Source organism: Panthera tigris, chromosome B3 (assembly GCF_018350195.1).
Source record: "Panthera tigris isolate Pti1 chromosome B3, P.tigris_Pti1_mat1.1, whole genome shotgun sequence".
Lineage (NCBI taxonomy): Eukaryota > Metazoa > Chordata > Mammalia > Carnivora > Felidae > Panthera > Panthera tigris.
This window is the reverse complement of record NC_056665.1, coordinates 102,037,952-102,054,300: the sequence shown is the minus strand read 5'-3', so window position 1 is coordinate 102,054,300 and position 16,349 is coordinate 102,037,952. Positions and strand designations below refer to the sequence as shown.

The following is a 16,349-nucleotide window of genomic DNA, read 5'->3' as shown; positions in this document are numbered from 1 at the left end:
AGCTGCTGTAAGTTTATTAGTGAGTGCGGAGAGATGCATACTCCTGAACAGGATTGATTTATAAGTTCCAGCTGTGAAAGAGAGGCTGTAACAACTTTTTTCTGTATTATCACTGAAGATGATAATACAAGCAGCTTAAGACATTGAATGTATTGACTGAAATTGCTCTTCTCGGGACTCAAAGGTTATGTTACACACCTTTTCCTTCAAAATATAGTTAATATGCACTGAGAAGAAAAATTACTCGTGGTAACATCGGAAACAGGGACAAGTAATTAACTTGTATCTTAATACATATGTTGTATTAAGTGGTTTTTGTCTTTGATCCCTAATGACTTCCTAAAGGGCCTTATGCCGATATGATATGATATGATATGATATGATATGATATGATGTATGATGTGATATTTATACTTCATATATAGAAGACTTCACGGCAGGCACATAGTTTCAGCCAATGCTTCTAGCCAATATTTTCACTCCTTTTTTTTTTTTTAATGTTTATTTATTTTTGAGACAGAGAGAGACAGAGCATGAATGGGGGAGGGGCAGAGAGAGAGGGAGACACAGAATCGGAAGCAGGCTTCAGGCTCTGAGCCATCAGCCCAGAGCCTGACGCAGGGCTCGAACTCACGAACCATGAGATCGTGACCTGAGCTGAAGTCGGACACTCAACCGACTGAGCCACCCAGGCGCCCCAATATTTTCACTCCTTGACAGTTATAATGCAGTGAAGCATCTTTCTTAAGCTAATAAATTAACCATTTAGCATCTAGTAGGAACTACAAACAAGAGACCTTAATATACTAATTGCTCTTCATATCTAGATCTTTGGTCTAGGCTTTACTACTCACAAAGCAGTATTTTATGGTAGTAGTCACTTAGCAACTGAATGAATAACTACAGGTAACTGCATCTCCTCTACAAAGACTTTTAGGGGTCTGGGTGGCTCAGTTGGTTAAGCATCCAACTCTTGATTTTGGCTTAGGTCATGATCTCACGGTTCGTGAGATCAAGCCCTGTGTTGGGTTCCATGAGCTGACAGTGTGGAGCCTGCTGGGATTCTCTCTCTCTCTCTGCCTCTCCACCACTCATGCTGTGCTCCCCCTCTCTCTCTTTCTCTCACGCTCTCTCTTTAGAATGACTAGTTCTGTAAGAATGCAATAAAGGGGACAAAAGACAATGTCTGTTAACAGCTATTAATGATGGAGTCTGAACATTCAGAAAAAAAGAGTTTTAAAATCAATCTTGAAACCAACTACATGCCCCATAGAATGTTATTCCCAGGCTGTGACAGTAGTGGCCTTGAGAAACTTTGGCCTTCTTGCTCAGAACAAATCCCTGCTTCCCAAGCAGCTGCTCTAAACCCAGCATCTCTGTCATCGAAAGCAGCAGCCATTTCTGTCTTTGGGTCTGATCTACCCACTTCACCTGAGAGCTGACCTAGAAGGTAGGAGTCAGGAATCAGGGAGTCAGATGGAAGGTGAATGGCAGGCACAGATTTATGAAACAGTGAGCTCCAATAATTAAATAACCAAAGGTAACAATTAGTGGGAGATATTGCAACACAATTGTCTCCAAGAGCACCTTGGAGTTTACTGTGGAGAGAATAGGACTATGAATACTTCACCATAAGAGTCTGAGAAGGCTATGTAAACTAGGGATGTCTTTCCATGTGTCTTGAGTGAGGACTTATTTGTTTTCTTTAAACTCTTATTAAAAACCCAGGTGTGGGCCAAAGGGGATAAACTTGACCACCCTCTAAAAACCATGAAGTATTAAAAACAAAATAACTTTGCTTATGCAGAAGGTAAACTTTCTTAAACTAGTTGGGCTCTTTTCAAAAATTTTTCGCATATAATTTGGTAGAATGTACATCTTGAGGCAAGAATTCTCCATTTAGGGACATTTAGATGGTGAAAGAAAAAAGTCCCCACCCACCCAGAGATAGTATCATAAACTGTTGTTAGATTTTATACTGTTATGAAACAATATGTTTTATTTTAAAAAGACTGAATGTGTAAAATAAGAAAATGCTTCTGATTGTTCCAGAAGTAAAAATATCAGTTTATGTCAAAAAGCCATTCCCGATTTACCACACCTGCCAAATTTCTTGTTCACTCTGTAATTTATTGCTTATTTATACAGGACGGCTCAGCAGATGTCACATCTGGTTATCCTCCTGGTTTGGAGTTTTAGTTTATTTTTAGCTAGGATGGTATAAGAAAGTTTAATGCCCCGGATAAGCTTACACAGCAAAAATTTTTAGCCTGAACTTTGTTACATCTAGGACTTTCCTGAAACTTTAAGATTTGATTGTAAGGAAGAGAAAGTGAACGCTATTCAGAAGAAGTAGGACACGGAAGATTGGGGAAAAGAAACATTAGTCCTGGAACCCTCCAGATTAACTATTCACCCAGGACCTGATACAGTTAATAATACTGCATTACATAACTCAGCTCTGTGCAGTGAGCAAAAACCTCTCAATGAACAGTGGTTAGCACAGTTTCCCAATCACAATTTTCTGAATTTACATAACTTTACTGTTAGCCAGGCAAAGTTGTATAATCCAGATAGAATCATGCTGCAGGATTACCAGATTTCTGGACTATTAGCACTATTCTTTTTCAGTTTCATCATTGGGAGACACAATTAACAGCAAAACGGTATTTGCAATAACCCTTTACTGCCAAACTAAACATAACAAAAAAAACCCTCTAAACATGACAACATACACACACACCACATAGGTCATAAGGCCTACGTGTTTGATAAATTAGACTATTATCAAATTCGTACAACTCTAAAACAAAAATGCCAGAGACAGAAAGGATATGAGAGTCCTCATGAGAGGAACCTTCATTTACTGCTGGGAAAAGTATAAACTATATGATACAACCATTCTGAAGAGAAATTTGGCAATATTCAATTAGGAGGTATGCAGGACTCAGAGCCCAGCAGGGTCCCTCTTAGATACACTAGAGAAATTCTCAGCCATGTGCACAAGGAGATATGTTCAAATGCAGCATTATTTTTACTAGAAGAAAAACGGAATAATCTACATGTTCATTGATTTTAAAATAGAAAGACGGGACGCCTGGGTGGCTCAGTTGCTTAAGTGTCCCACTTTGGCTCAGGTCATGATCTCACAGTTCGTGGGTTCAAGCCCCACACTGGGCTCTTTGCTGACAGCTCAAAGCCTGGAGCCTGCTTCAGATTCTGTGTCTCCCTCTCTCTCTGCCCCTCCCCTACTTGCACTCTGTCTCTCTCAAAAATAAATAAACCATTAAAAAAATTATAAAATAGAGAGATAAATTCATGAAATGGAATAGAATTCAGTAGTTAAAATGAAAAATTCAATCTATATGTATCATCATGGATAAATTTGGAAGTCATCATGGAACAACCATGGCAAATTGCAGAATGATATGCACAGCATCATGCAATTGATATAAACCTTACAATTTTACAAAATTATTTTGAGAGAGAGAGAATGAGCATGAGTGGGGGAGAGGGCAGAGAGAGAGAATCCCAAAGTAGGGCTTGAAACCATGAACTGTGAGATCATGACCTGAGCTGAAATCAAGAGTCGGCCGTTTAACTGACTGAGCTACCCAGGTGCCCCAGAAGTATACTGTTTAAAGTGCTTGTCAAAATCATAGGTGACTCCCTTGTTTAGGCTAAGTTTAACTTGGATTCTTTTAAAAATAAGCAATGAAGATATGTTTCAGAATATCAAAAGACTAGAGGTTATTCAAAGATTTTTAAAGTGTCTTTTAATTCTTTCTGCAACAATGTTCAAACAAAACCATATTGATTTCATCACTCCACTTATGAAATTTCTTCATTTTTCATATGTCCAAGCAGATCTGAACACACCCAACCCCCACAAGCTCACCTTTTATGGAAACAGACACAAGGGCTTTGACCCCAACTAATGTCTGTTCCAAAATGAGCAGAAAGAGGGATTACAGCCTTTTTAAAAATAACCTCTTCTGGGGTAAAAATAAATTATAGTAAATATATCCTGTCATAACTCAGTGACCTCATTTGAGGCGACTTTGATGGGCAGATTCTTCTCTGTTTTATTAGCAACATTAATCAGAAGGCTGGCACAGTTTGTGAACAGCTTCTCATGGGATCTTTGCAAGCCTTCTTATTGCAATAATGTGAAATTAATGTCTCTTAGAAAGATGTCTGCAAATTCTAGTAACACTTGAGAATAACTATTAACAATCAATTGTTATTGCTGTCTTTTTTTTTTCTGAGAGACAAGAAAATATTTAAACCTTTGGTGCATGCAAGGGTTTTTTTAAGATATATAGTCTCCAAAAACATGCACGTTGCCTTCAGGGCAGTGATTATATCTGGAGAGAGATGGACAGGAACCAGATCAGTGGAAATATAAAAGAAGCTTCAATTAATCTGTAACATTTTATTTTTTTAAAGAAAAAAAAGGTGAGGCAAATATTGCAAAATGGTAACATTTTAAAACAGGATAGTGGGCACGTAGGTACTCCATTATATAATTCTTTCCTATTTCCTGTATGCTTGAAATGTTATACTTAAGAAAAAAAAAAGAAGTAAAGAAATAAAGTAATGTTAAAGCACAAACAACAATCTTGGGAAAAACATATTTAAAACATGTATGATGGGGTGCCTGGGTGGCTCAGTCAGTTAAGCGGCCGTTGGCTTAGGTCATGATCTCACAGCTCATGAGTTCAAGCCCTGTGTCGGGCTCTGTGCTGACAGCTCAAAGCCTGGAGCCTGCTTCAGATTCTGTCTCCCTCTCTCTTTTCACCTCCCTCATTCACACTCTATCTCTCTCAAAAAATAAATAAACACTAAAGAAAATTTTAATTTAAAACACCTATGATAAAAGGATCTATTTTCTTAATATATAAAACAAATCAATGAGGTAAACAAATGACTCAAATAAAAAAAAAACAGAAAAAGGATGTGAAATGGGGAATTTATAGGACGATAGTTAACAAATGCATAAAAGAGCCTAAACATGTATGGATCTCTATGTGTATATACTCATGGAATAAATGCAAATCAAGAAAACAATACTACTTTTCACCATCATACTGGCAGAATGTCTTAAATTTGACAAAATACTGTTAGCAATGATGAGGAGAAACATTCTCAGGTGTTTCTGAGAAAAGTATGAATTGGTATAATCATTCTGAGGGGAAAATTTTTAAATGTACATTCTCTTTAGAAGAACAATTTCATTCCTAGGATTTTTCCTTGGATACAGTTACATATATGCACAAAGCTTTATATATGTGTGTGTGTGTATGTATGTGTGTGTATAAGTATATATATATATATATGTATATATATATATTATATATATATATACATATATATATACATAATTTGAGGAAAATAAATTTCCACCAGTGGAAGATAGATTAAACTGATGATACATCCAACTTGCAGAATATTATACATCGACAAATGAAGATGTCCACAATACAACATAGGTTTACAAAAACCATGTGGTGGAACCCTATGTACAATAAAATCCTACTTGCATTAAAAGGCATACATTATACGTATATGTGCAAACAAATGTCTGAAAGATATATAACAGCAATTATCTCTAGGGGGTGATACTGGAGGTTGGGAATGGGAAAGAAACCTTTATTTCCTCTTAGTCTTTCACTGCATCAGTTAAGGACTAGTTGCTACAAATGACGGAATGGAAACTCAAACTGTCCTAAGAAGTGAATGAATTTACTGGCTACATTTAACTGAAAAATCTGTGGGGAGTTTCAGGCCTATCTTGAATCAAGGCTCCACAATGCACCACGATGGTTTTTCTGGTGTTGACTTCATCTTTTGTGCATGTGAATACTGCCCTCTGGGAATGTATACCTGATGGCCTGATCATCTGGATGGCTCCCCTAAAGTTAGCAACATGGTGGCTGTTAGCAAAGGCAAGAGTGAATGCTTCTCTTTTCCAGAAACCTTTACTTACAGGATTTTAAGGATCGTCAATTCTAATTGGATTATATGCCCATCTTTGAATCAAGCATTGTCATTCATGGCAATTGGCTTGGGGTCAATTCTACCCAAACCATATAAGATAGAATGGGATCTGGACGATTTCCCCTAATAAAGAGGAATGCTGGGCAGCAAACAGCAGATATCCACTATTGCTGGATAAAGTTTTACCAAGTGCATATAATCTATCTATCTATCTATCTATCTATCTATCTATCTATCTATCTATCTATCTATCTATCTACCTATCTATCTGCCATCCCGTAGGACCTAGACTTTGAGCTTCATAGGAAGGGACTATATCTGTGTCATTCATTATTCCATTCTTTGAGTCTAAGATGGTTTCCTGGCACGTGGGAAGCTGTTACAATATTTGTAGAATAAAAACAAAACAAAACAGGGGCGCCTGGGTGGCTCAGTCAGGTTAAGTGTCTTGATTTTGGCTCAGGTCATGATCTCACGGTTTGTGGTATCCCCACATCAGGCTCCACGCTGATAGCAAAAAGCCTGCTCTCTGTCCTCTCTCTCTGCTTCTCCCTCCCTTCACACATGCTGTCTCTCTCTCTGTCTCAAAGCAAACAAACAACAAACATTGAAAACAAAACAACCTACCTTGCAACTTCACTCCTAATCATTGACTATTAACTAGAAAAACAGCCACAGAATCAGCATCAGTCATCTTTCACAATATCTTTATCTAAAGTTATCAGAAGAAAGACTGATGCAGTGAGAGATAAACAATTTCTAAGAAAAACACTGATGGCTCTTTTAAACATTTGCTGATACTGTTTTTTGTTGATAGAAATTATTTGACACATGATGTGGATTCATTACCTGAACTATTGCAATAATGGGTAAACTCATCAAATTTAATTACTCTGTTCTTTAAATAGGAGTTTAGGGTCAGGCTAGTTTAAGACTTCTAAAAAATAAAAATAAATAAATAAATAATTGCTTAATTAATTAAAAAAACTACTTCTTCCTCCTCTTCCCTTCCTTTGACCTCCACTCACTGGGCCACTGAGAACTGCTTCTGCCTGTGCAATTTGCCACATAATTAGGTCTGCCAGACAAAATACAGGATACTCAGTTACATGTAATTTCAGATAAACAATGAATTATTTTTCAGCATGAGTATGTCCCAGATATTGCATGGGACCAGAAGTGGGGATAACTTATACTAAAAAATTATTCATTATCAGAAATTCACACTTATCTAAGCATCCTGTATTTTTATGGCTATAGTTTCTTATTTTTATTTGCTGTAGTTTCTTGTTTTTATTTGCTAAATCTGGCAACCCCACACATAATAAAAGGTGCCTGTGATTACTTCCAGTTTGCTAAAGGGTAAACTGCTGGGCTTCCTGCACTATAAAATACTGATTATTGGATTTTCACTTTTCCCCCCTTTTTTTAAATTTGGATTTCAGTTAACATACAGTGCAACATTGGTTTCAGGAGTAGAATTCAGTGATTCATCACTTACATACAACACCCAGTGCTCATCACAATAAGTGTCCTCCTTAATACCCATCACCATTTAGCCCTTCTCCCACCCACATCCCTTCATCAGTCCTCAGTTTGTTCTCTATCATTAAGAGTCTCACGGGACACCTGGGTGGCTGAGTTGGTTAAGCATTGGACTCTTGGTTTCAGCTCAGGTCATGATCTTACAGTTTCGTAGGGTCGAGTCCTGCATCGGGCTCTTCACTGACAGTGTGGAGCCTGGTTGGGATTCTCTCTTTGTCTCTCTCTCTCTCTCTCTCTCTCTCTCTCTCTCTCTGTCCCTCCCCTACTAGCCCTGTCTCTGTCTCTCTCAAAATAAATAAACAAAAAAGAGTCTCTTGTGGTTTGTTTCCCTCTCTTCTCTTTTCTCCCCCTTCCCCTATGTTCATCTGTTTTGTTTCTTAAATTACACATATGAGTGAAATCACATGATATTTGTCTTTCTCTGATTGATGTATTTTGCTTAGCATAATACATCCTAGCTCCATCCACATCATTGCAAATGGCAAGATTTCACTCTTTTGATGGCTGAGTAATATTCCATTGTATATATACCACATCTTCTTTATCCATTCATCAGCTGAGGGACATTTGGGCTCTCTCCATAGTTTGGCTATTGTTGATAGTGCTGCTATAAACATCGAGGTGCATGTAACCCTTTGAATATATATTTTTGTATCCTTTGGGTAAATACCTAGTAGTACAATTGCTGGGTCTTGGGTAGTTCTATTTTTAGTTTCTTGAGGAACCTCCATACTGTTTTCCAGAGTGGCTGCACCAGTTTGCATTCCCCCCTACAGTATAAGAAGGTTCCCTTTTCTCCATATCCTCACCAATTACCTGTTGTTTCCTATGTTGTTCATTTCAGCCATTCTGACAGGTGTGAAGTGGATCTCATTGTGGTTTTGATTTGTGTTTCCCTGATGATGAGTGAAGTGGAGCATCTTTTCATGTGTCTGTTAGCCATCTGGATATCTTCTTTGGAAAAGTGTCTATTCATGTCTTCCACCCGTTTCTTAACTGGGTTATTTGTTTTTTGGATGTTAAATTTGATACATTCTTTATAGACTTTTGATACTAGGATTTTCACTTTTTAATCTACCTCTTTTACACTTAAAGAGCAAGTACAAAGTAAACTCCTGTGTAATTACCACCCAGGTTAAGAAATATGACAGAGCAATGCCAGTACCTTAGAAGTAATCTGTGTTCCTCTCCTCTGCTGGCATCCTCCTCCCTCCTCTCAAGGGTAACCACTATCCTGACTTTTATAATCAATCTCTGGTGTTTCTTTAGGCTTGCCACCTATGTGCACATCTATAAACAATATATTTTGACTGTTTTTGAGCTTAATATAAAAATGTATATATCAGAGACGCCTGGGTGGCTCAGTTGGTTGAGAGTCCACCTCTTGATTTCAGCGTAGGTCATGATCTCATGGTTCATGAACCCCGCTTAGAGTTCTCTCTTTCCTCCTCTCTATGCCCCTCCCCCACTCATGCACACATGTGCTTGTGCGCTGTTTCTCTCTCAAAATAAATAAACATTAAAAATGTGTATATCAGTGATCTTTGCAACTTGTTTCTTTCACCCAACATTGTGCTTGTGAGATTTATCCACATAGCTATGCTTCCTTAATTCTCATTGCTCTATAGTGTTTCAAATGTGATTATGCCCATGATTTATCCACCCATGCTACTGTTTTCTTGTTGATGGCGCAGTCTTAACTTAAATTGACAATTTTAGGATCCTTTAAATTTATTGTAATAAGCTAAAACAACTATCATAAAATAGTTTCATACTATTTAGGGAAATTTCTAATACTTAGTATTCCCTCTGAAATTTTTTTGTTGCGTTCAGCACTAGGACCAATTTTAAGGTGGCTTATATAAAATGGTTCTCATTTATAGTCACTTAAATTTTGTATTGAGGTATAAATATAGTAAAATGCACTGATCTTAAATATATAGCTTGATGAATTTCTACATATGTATATACCTATGTAACCACTACCCAGATCAAGATATAGAATGTTTCCAGTAGCCTTTTAATATGACTGTCTTACAGTCCTACAAGACAGCTGTACATAAATTTTTGGACACATGCTTCATCCAGGACTTATGCTGTTGGTTTCTGGGCTTTCGGCTGCCACCATGTGGTGAGCCTCCATACTGCTACTTGATTCCTTGAAAGGACTCAAGCAATTAGATTTCTAAAATGAAAGTGATTACACAGATTCTGATGAGGCTAACAATTAAAATAGGTGAGCTAATGTCTCTATTAAAAAAGAAAAAAAGATTTATCTTCCAAAAGGAGGATTTAAGATTATATAGATAACGACATCACTTATATTTACAGTTAAATCGAGTATATAAATTTCTGCTTGAATATTTAGCATATTAAGAAAAAAATGACTTATTGCAAATATTATTAGCCTTCTAGCTGTGAAATGCCTTGAAGCTGGTAATGTATAAAAACTATAAGGATAAAGTTACAGGGGGCGCCTGGGTGGCTCAGTCATTAAGCATCTGACTTCAGCTCAGGTCATGATCTCTCGGTTTGTGAGTTCAAGTCCCACATCGGGTGAGCTCGAGCCCCGCTTGGTGTGAACATGCTTCAGGTAAACACGAGCCCCACTTCTCTCTCTCTCTTTCTCTCTCTCTCTCTCCCCCTTGCTCACTTGCATCCTCTTTCTCTCTAAAACAAACAACAAACAAATAAATAAATAAAGTGATACTTTAAAAAAAAAGAATAAAATGACAGTCCCCTGGATAGCACAGCTCTAGGACAGAAAGATGAGGAACACCTGCCCTGGATGCTCCTGTCAGGAGATTGCTGCTGCTCCGGTTGTTCATTTACAAGAGCTTGATCTGAACTGGTCCTTGTCCTGGCATGACGGAGAACAGGGCTCAGAGTTTCTGTCTCTAGCCACACCCTGTAGTCTGTTTCTACTGACTCCTATGCTTTGCCTCTCGCCAATTTCCAAGAAGGGATGTGCCTGTGGTCTGGAACGGAACCCACACTGTCTGGGAGGTGTGCCTGTTCATTGTACAGATGGCCATGGCTGCACTTGGGTCATGACGCTGTACCGATTGAACTGAATTTAAAACCTTGGAAATCGTCACCTCTCTACCCTCATATAGCCTGTGTACTCTTTTTGTCTTCCTTCTGTCCCTCTGTGTCTTTTCCCTCTAAAGGTTCAATCCAAGGCTCTAGACCCTGTGTTCTCCCATGGAATCTACTGGGCAGCTGTCTCTGAATCCCTAGACCCTCACTCTTGGTATTACTCATTTTAACACTTAGTCACACGCAGCCAGGTCCCTTCAAGCACAACTGGGAAACTGTGATCTAGAGCTTAACAATTTCCTTTTAGGAGAAGCTTGTTCCTAGGGGAAATAAAAGTGTCATTTTCAGTCAAAAAAAGAATAAAATTACATGCAAGAAATTTATTCAAACCTTTGGACATACTGATATATGTTTTATTATTGTACTATATTCTGACTACAAGTTGCTGCAATTCTGTTTGGAATTATGCCATTTTAAAATGGCTACCTAACATTAATATATCAAAAAATATATAACTGGAATTTTTGAATGCCCTAGATATACATCATCCAGATAGGTCTTTCCAACATTTTCATTATGGGGGGGAGAAAAGAGAATTCCAGCACTGAAGATTTTAATAAATATTAAGGGAAAGTGTAAAGATGATAAATTAGATGATCAAATGATTTCAGCATCCAATGCATGTTGAAGAGTAAGAGAGAGAAGAAGAAAATGGATGGACACCAAACAAGGTTTTATTCCTATAAATATGGAGCTTATTAAGATTTTGTTATAGGAAAGATTCCAGGTCAAGTTGTAGACTGTGACACATGATTCATCCTGTACCCTACCTCCTCCCCCACTGAAATTCCAAGACAGATCGTTTTCAAAAAACCATATCAGTAGAAAATAATTAGTGTACCATCAGTGTACCAGAACTACTTGGAAAATAGAAAGCAAATGCATTTGAATTTCCTGCAAAAAAAAATCAATAGAGAAGAAATTGCATCTTAGGCCAAAGGCCAGTTAGCTTCTCTCTAAGAAGCCTCAGATAAGATTCAGGCTCAGTATCAGCAAATTCAAAGAGAAAAGTTGGCTGTAGAACAACTTTCAGTGTAGTTTCTTAAAGATGTTTCCTTTAAGAAAACTTAAAGGACTTGCAGTAACTTAAGACTTGCAGTAACTTAATAATTTGTACCAAAAAAGCATTAAACAAGATATTTCATAATAAAAAAGGCAGAATTCACAATGAAAATATAAAATCTATACACCAAATAACATAGCACCAATAGTCATAAAGCAAAAACTATAGCAGATACAAGGCAAAATAGAAACATGCTAGAGGATAGAGACTTTAATTTACTTCCCTTAATCTGTTATAGAAAGTGGACAAAAAGAAAGAATATAGAAGAAAGTGAAGTAATGTCTTAAAGGTCTAAAGGAAGATTTTAAAAAAAAAAATTAGCTTTATTGTTAATTAAGCATGAGGACAAAATAAAGACATCTGGGAATAAAACATCTACCATTGATACTCCCTACCTGAAAAATTACGAGAGGAAATCCTTCAGCACAAAAATAGGAATCCAAGGCATCAGGTTATACAATAATGATGTCAACTAGGTAGAACCAGAAAAAAAGGAAGGAAAGATTTAAGCAGCAAAGTTTTAATGTCATAGGATTTGGTTTCCTTCTAAATTAGTCCAATCACAATATTTGGCTTATAGTTAATAATACGTATGTAATCCTAACATCATACATACGGTTCATTGGCTTCATTTTGGGGTATCAAACAATGCGCAAAGTACAGGAGACATATTACAGAGTAGCATGTGAATGTCATAAGCCTTAACAATTTAAAAATCACGTGGCAGAGTATAAACCTCAGCCAACAAATTCAAGTATGTAAGAAATAACACTTTATTTCCTACACTTCAATTCAATGTCTGCCTCTGGGGAATATCCTCTTTATTCCCCCCACCTTCCCTCTAAGACCTGCTTGATGGGAAATGTAAACAAACATTTTTGAGATTTCTCTCCCCTGGGTCCCAAAAGACACAGTTACCAAAGCCTCAGAGAGAAGGGGGACACTCTAGTCATCAGTAATCTGTACTCAGGTAACTCAGAGCCTCAACAAATGGTTGTTTCCCATGCAGCAGATCCCTGCTCTTTTGGGGTCCCACATGTGGTATGGGAGTCCTAGCTGAGGTTGAGAAGCTTGTGCCAGTGTCCTGCCTTTCCTATATATCTGATGCCACCCTCCCAGGGCTCCACCATGGAGCAGTGTTTGAGTCTCACACAGCTTCTCACTACCACCTTCATGAAATCTCAGGGAGAAGCCTCTCCCACCTCTTCTTTCTGTAAGTCATCAAGCTCCCTTTCTCAAATCCTATGCAACTCAATGAGTTTAGGCTTATGGAAAATAAAAGCCAGGAAAAATTTTACAGGTTAAGTCTGCTTTCCTCTCTGTCCTATGCCTCCCCTGAAGTGATAACATTCAGAGCCCATAACTTGCTTAAATGGAGAAATGGAAAAGGGAAAAAAACAAGTTAATATTATACAGTATTACTCAGGCACATTAATATAGCTGAGAAAAAATGGGACGTGGAAGTAGAAAGAAGAGTAATATTCTCAGGGCATCTGGGTGGCTCAGTCATTTAAGTGTCCGATTTTGGATCAGGTCATGATCTCGGGGTCTGTGAGTTTGAGCCTCTCATTGCTGTCAGCACAGAGCCTGCTTGGGATTCTCTCTCCCTCTCTCTCTGCCCCTCCCCATTCTCTCTCTCTCTCTCCCAAAAAACAAAACAAACAAGTCTCCTTAGTTTTATACAGATGCACAAATAATTTACCCAAAAAGAAACACTTGGGAAACAACTAGAATGAAACACTAACAAAAATTAACGAGAGTGACAAGGCAGGGTTAATGAACATGGAGTCTTTCAAAAGAAGAAATCACCCAACATTTCATTATCAGAGTCACAGAAAAATTCATCCAGTAAAACCATTTCTAATAATCTATTCCAGCATTCTGTTAAGTTCAATCACAGTTCCTATATATACTCTCTATCAATATAAATCACATTACATATTTAGTCATGAAATCTCAACTTCATGTAACAAATACACATTAGTCCTGAATACAAGAAAGTATATATTATAGTCATTAAGAATATAGACTTAGCACAGGCATCAGAGTGTAAATCCCTTCAGGAACTGGGCAAATTCCTTTACCCCTAGCTCTCATTTACTTCTGTAAAATAGTTACTTACTTACTGGATGCTAGTTATTGTCCACAGAAATTTATTATCAGTCCCCTTTTAGATACCAAATGTCTATCTGACACATTAATTGCAAACATTTCACCACTCCATTACTTTTATCTTTATCTTTATCTTCTTTTGTGCAAATGTTTCTCATTGTACATCTATGTATTTCAATTTTTCTATTTTTCCACAAATGATTTCCTTTAATGTTTCTATAATTTCTAAATTATTGGAGCCCTTGATACTCAGTAATTCCCCCACTGGGATTCTCTCCCAGGAAATAACCAGAAATGTGGTAACACTGAAAGGGATCACACTCACAAGGAAGTGGCAGTGGCGAGGAGTGACAGGTGGTGGTGTAAATGCATACATTTTGCATTGTTTAACAAGTATTTTTACTTATGTCAGTTTTAAAAACAGTTTTGAAAAATTATATCACTGTTTCCCCCATTGTAAAGACTAGGGAAATAAGGGGAGGGGGGGAATGTTGTGATATAAAAGAAAAGCTTGAACAAAACTTGACATTTTAAAATATGTTAATTAAAGGATTATGTATAATGGGAAAATTAAAAATAGCTTACCTAGCTAAGAAGAAGAAAATGGTTAATTTGTAATCTATAACATATATAAAATACAATAAATTATGCAGCAAGTAAAACATTTTCTTTTAAAGAAAGAAGTGGGTTTTACAGATATGTTTTTTTTTAATAACTGAAGCTTTTAACATTTAATTAGATCTTCAGGGACATATAGTTAGATTGAGCTATTCACAAGAATTTTTAAACTATTATTTGTTGTATAAAAACTATTATTGGGGCGCCTGGGTGGCTCAGTCGGTTGGGCGGCCAACTTCGGCTCAGGTCATGATCTCGCGGTCCGTGGGTTCAAGCCCCGCGTCGGGCTCTGTGCTGACAGCTCAGAGCCTGGAGCCTGTTTCAGATTCTGTGTCTCCCTCTCTCTGACCCTCCCCCATTCGTGCTCTGTCTCTCTCTGTCTCAAAAATAAATGTTAAAAAAAAAAAAAAAGTGCTCACTAGGGGTGCCTGGGTGTCAGTTAAGCGGTTAAGTGACTGACTTTGGCTCAAGTCATGATCTCACAGTTTGTGGGTTCAAGCCCCATGTTGGGCTCTGTGCTGACAGCTTAGAGCCTAGAGCCTGCCTAAGATTCTGTGTTTCCCTCTTTCTCTGTCCCTCCTCCGCTTGCACTGTCTCTCTCAGAAATAAGCAAACCTTTAAAAAAAAATTTTTTTTTTTAATAAAGTGCTCACTGTATGCCAGCAGCTATGCCAAGCTTTCTAGGTAGGGTATTTCATTACATTCTTACCACCTTATGAAATAGATGTTTTGATTATTACCCACATTAATGAAGTTTGAGAACAGAAACTGAGCAGCTCCAGGACTAGAGCCTTGTTGGTTGGACTCTAAAACTGCTTTCTACCCTTTACATTATAGATTTCTCTGGAATCAATGAACGATTTGTCTTGCTCCTTTATGTAATCAATTTCAAGATTTCAAGACTCCATGTCAAGATAAAGCCCATCAGATGAAGACCACCAGAAACACACTTGTACTTAAAGTTTGGTGTATTTACCTGCTGCTACTACAAGAGGAGTATAAGGCCTCTCCTGGACCCTGGGATGTCTGGGCACAAGACACTTGGGAGGAGCTTACCTTAGTGTTGGAGCCCGGTGTTGATGAATTCTGAAGAGGGAACAGGATAAGTGGGGATCAGCTCTGAATGTGTGATGTCATGAAGCAGGGACAGTTTAGCAACTGAGGTTTCTCTGTAATCTTTGTTCTGGAGGCAACAGGAACAAAGCAGAACAATGCATATCACTGGTTAAAAAAACAAAAAACAAAAAAACCCAGTAACCACTCCAAAGGACAGGGGCTTGATAGCCAGAGGAGAAACATTGTTTACATGGCCTTGGCCTTCCGTTGGAAACATTTTTGAAGTTCTGTTAGGAATATTCTATCCTGATTACCTGTTTCCTTTTAAACTACAATTTAAAAACCTCTTATCTGAAGCTCTTGGTTGGAAACTGAGGCTGCTTCCCTGGGTTAAAGTAACCCACAGAACTCAGATTTTTTTTTTTTTTACTTTATTTATTTTTGTTGAATGAGAGAGAGCAGGAGAGGGGCAGAGGGAGAAGGAGAGAATTCTAAGCAGGCTCCACACTATAAGCACAGAGCCTAAGGCAGGGCTCAAATTCATGAACTGTGAGATCATCACTTGAGCCAAAAGTAAGTCAGACACTTAACTGACTGAGCCATCCAGGCACCCCAGGGCTCAGATCTCCTGAGTGGGAATGAGACATACCATTCTCACTGATATTTCAAATGGCAACATATCATATTTATAATATGACAGCATCTTCAAATAGAAATGTAATGCAAGTCACACATGCAATTTAAACTTTTCTAATAGCCACATTAAAAAAGAAACAGGTGAAATTAATGTTAGTAATAGGTTTTAACTCAATATATCCACAATTTATCTGAAATATTTCAACACAGAATATTAGAT

The 16,349-nt window shown here is 37.7% G+C and overlaps 1 long non-coding RNA gene across 1 annotated transcript in view; it reads left to right on the top strand.

The window, feature by feature from the left end:
• LOC122239610 overlaps positions 1-15,940 on the top strand; it is a 56,617-nt gene extending 40,677 nt beyond the window's left edge. The window contains exon 4 of the long non-coding RNA XR_006218860.1: positions 15,275-15,940. This is a non-coding gene — a long non-coding RNA (uncharacterized LOC122239610). The remainder of the gene's footprint in view (positions 1-15,274) is intronic.
• Positions 15,941-16,349: the final 409 nt, after the last annotated feature.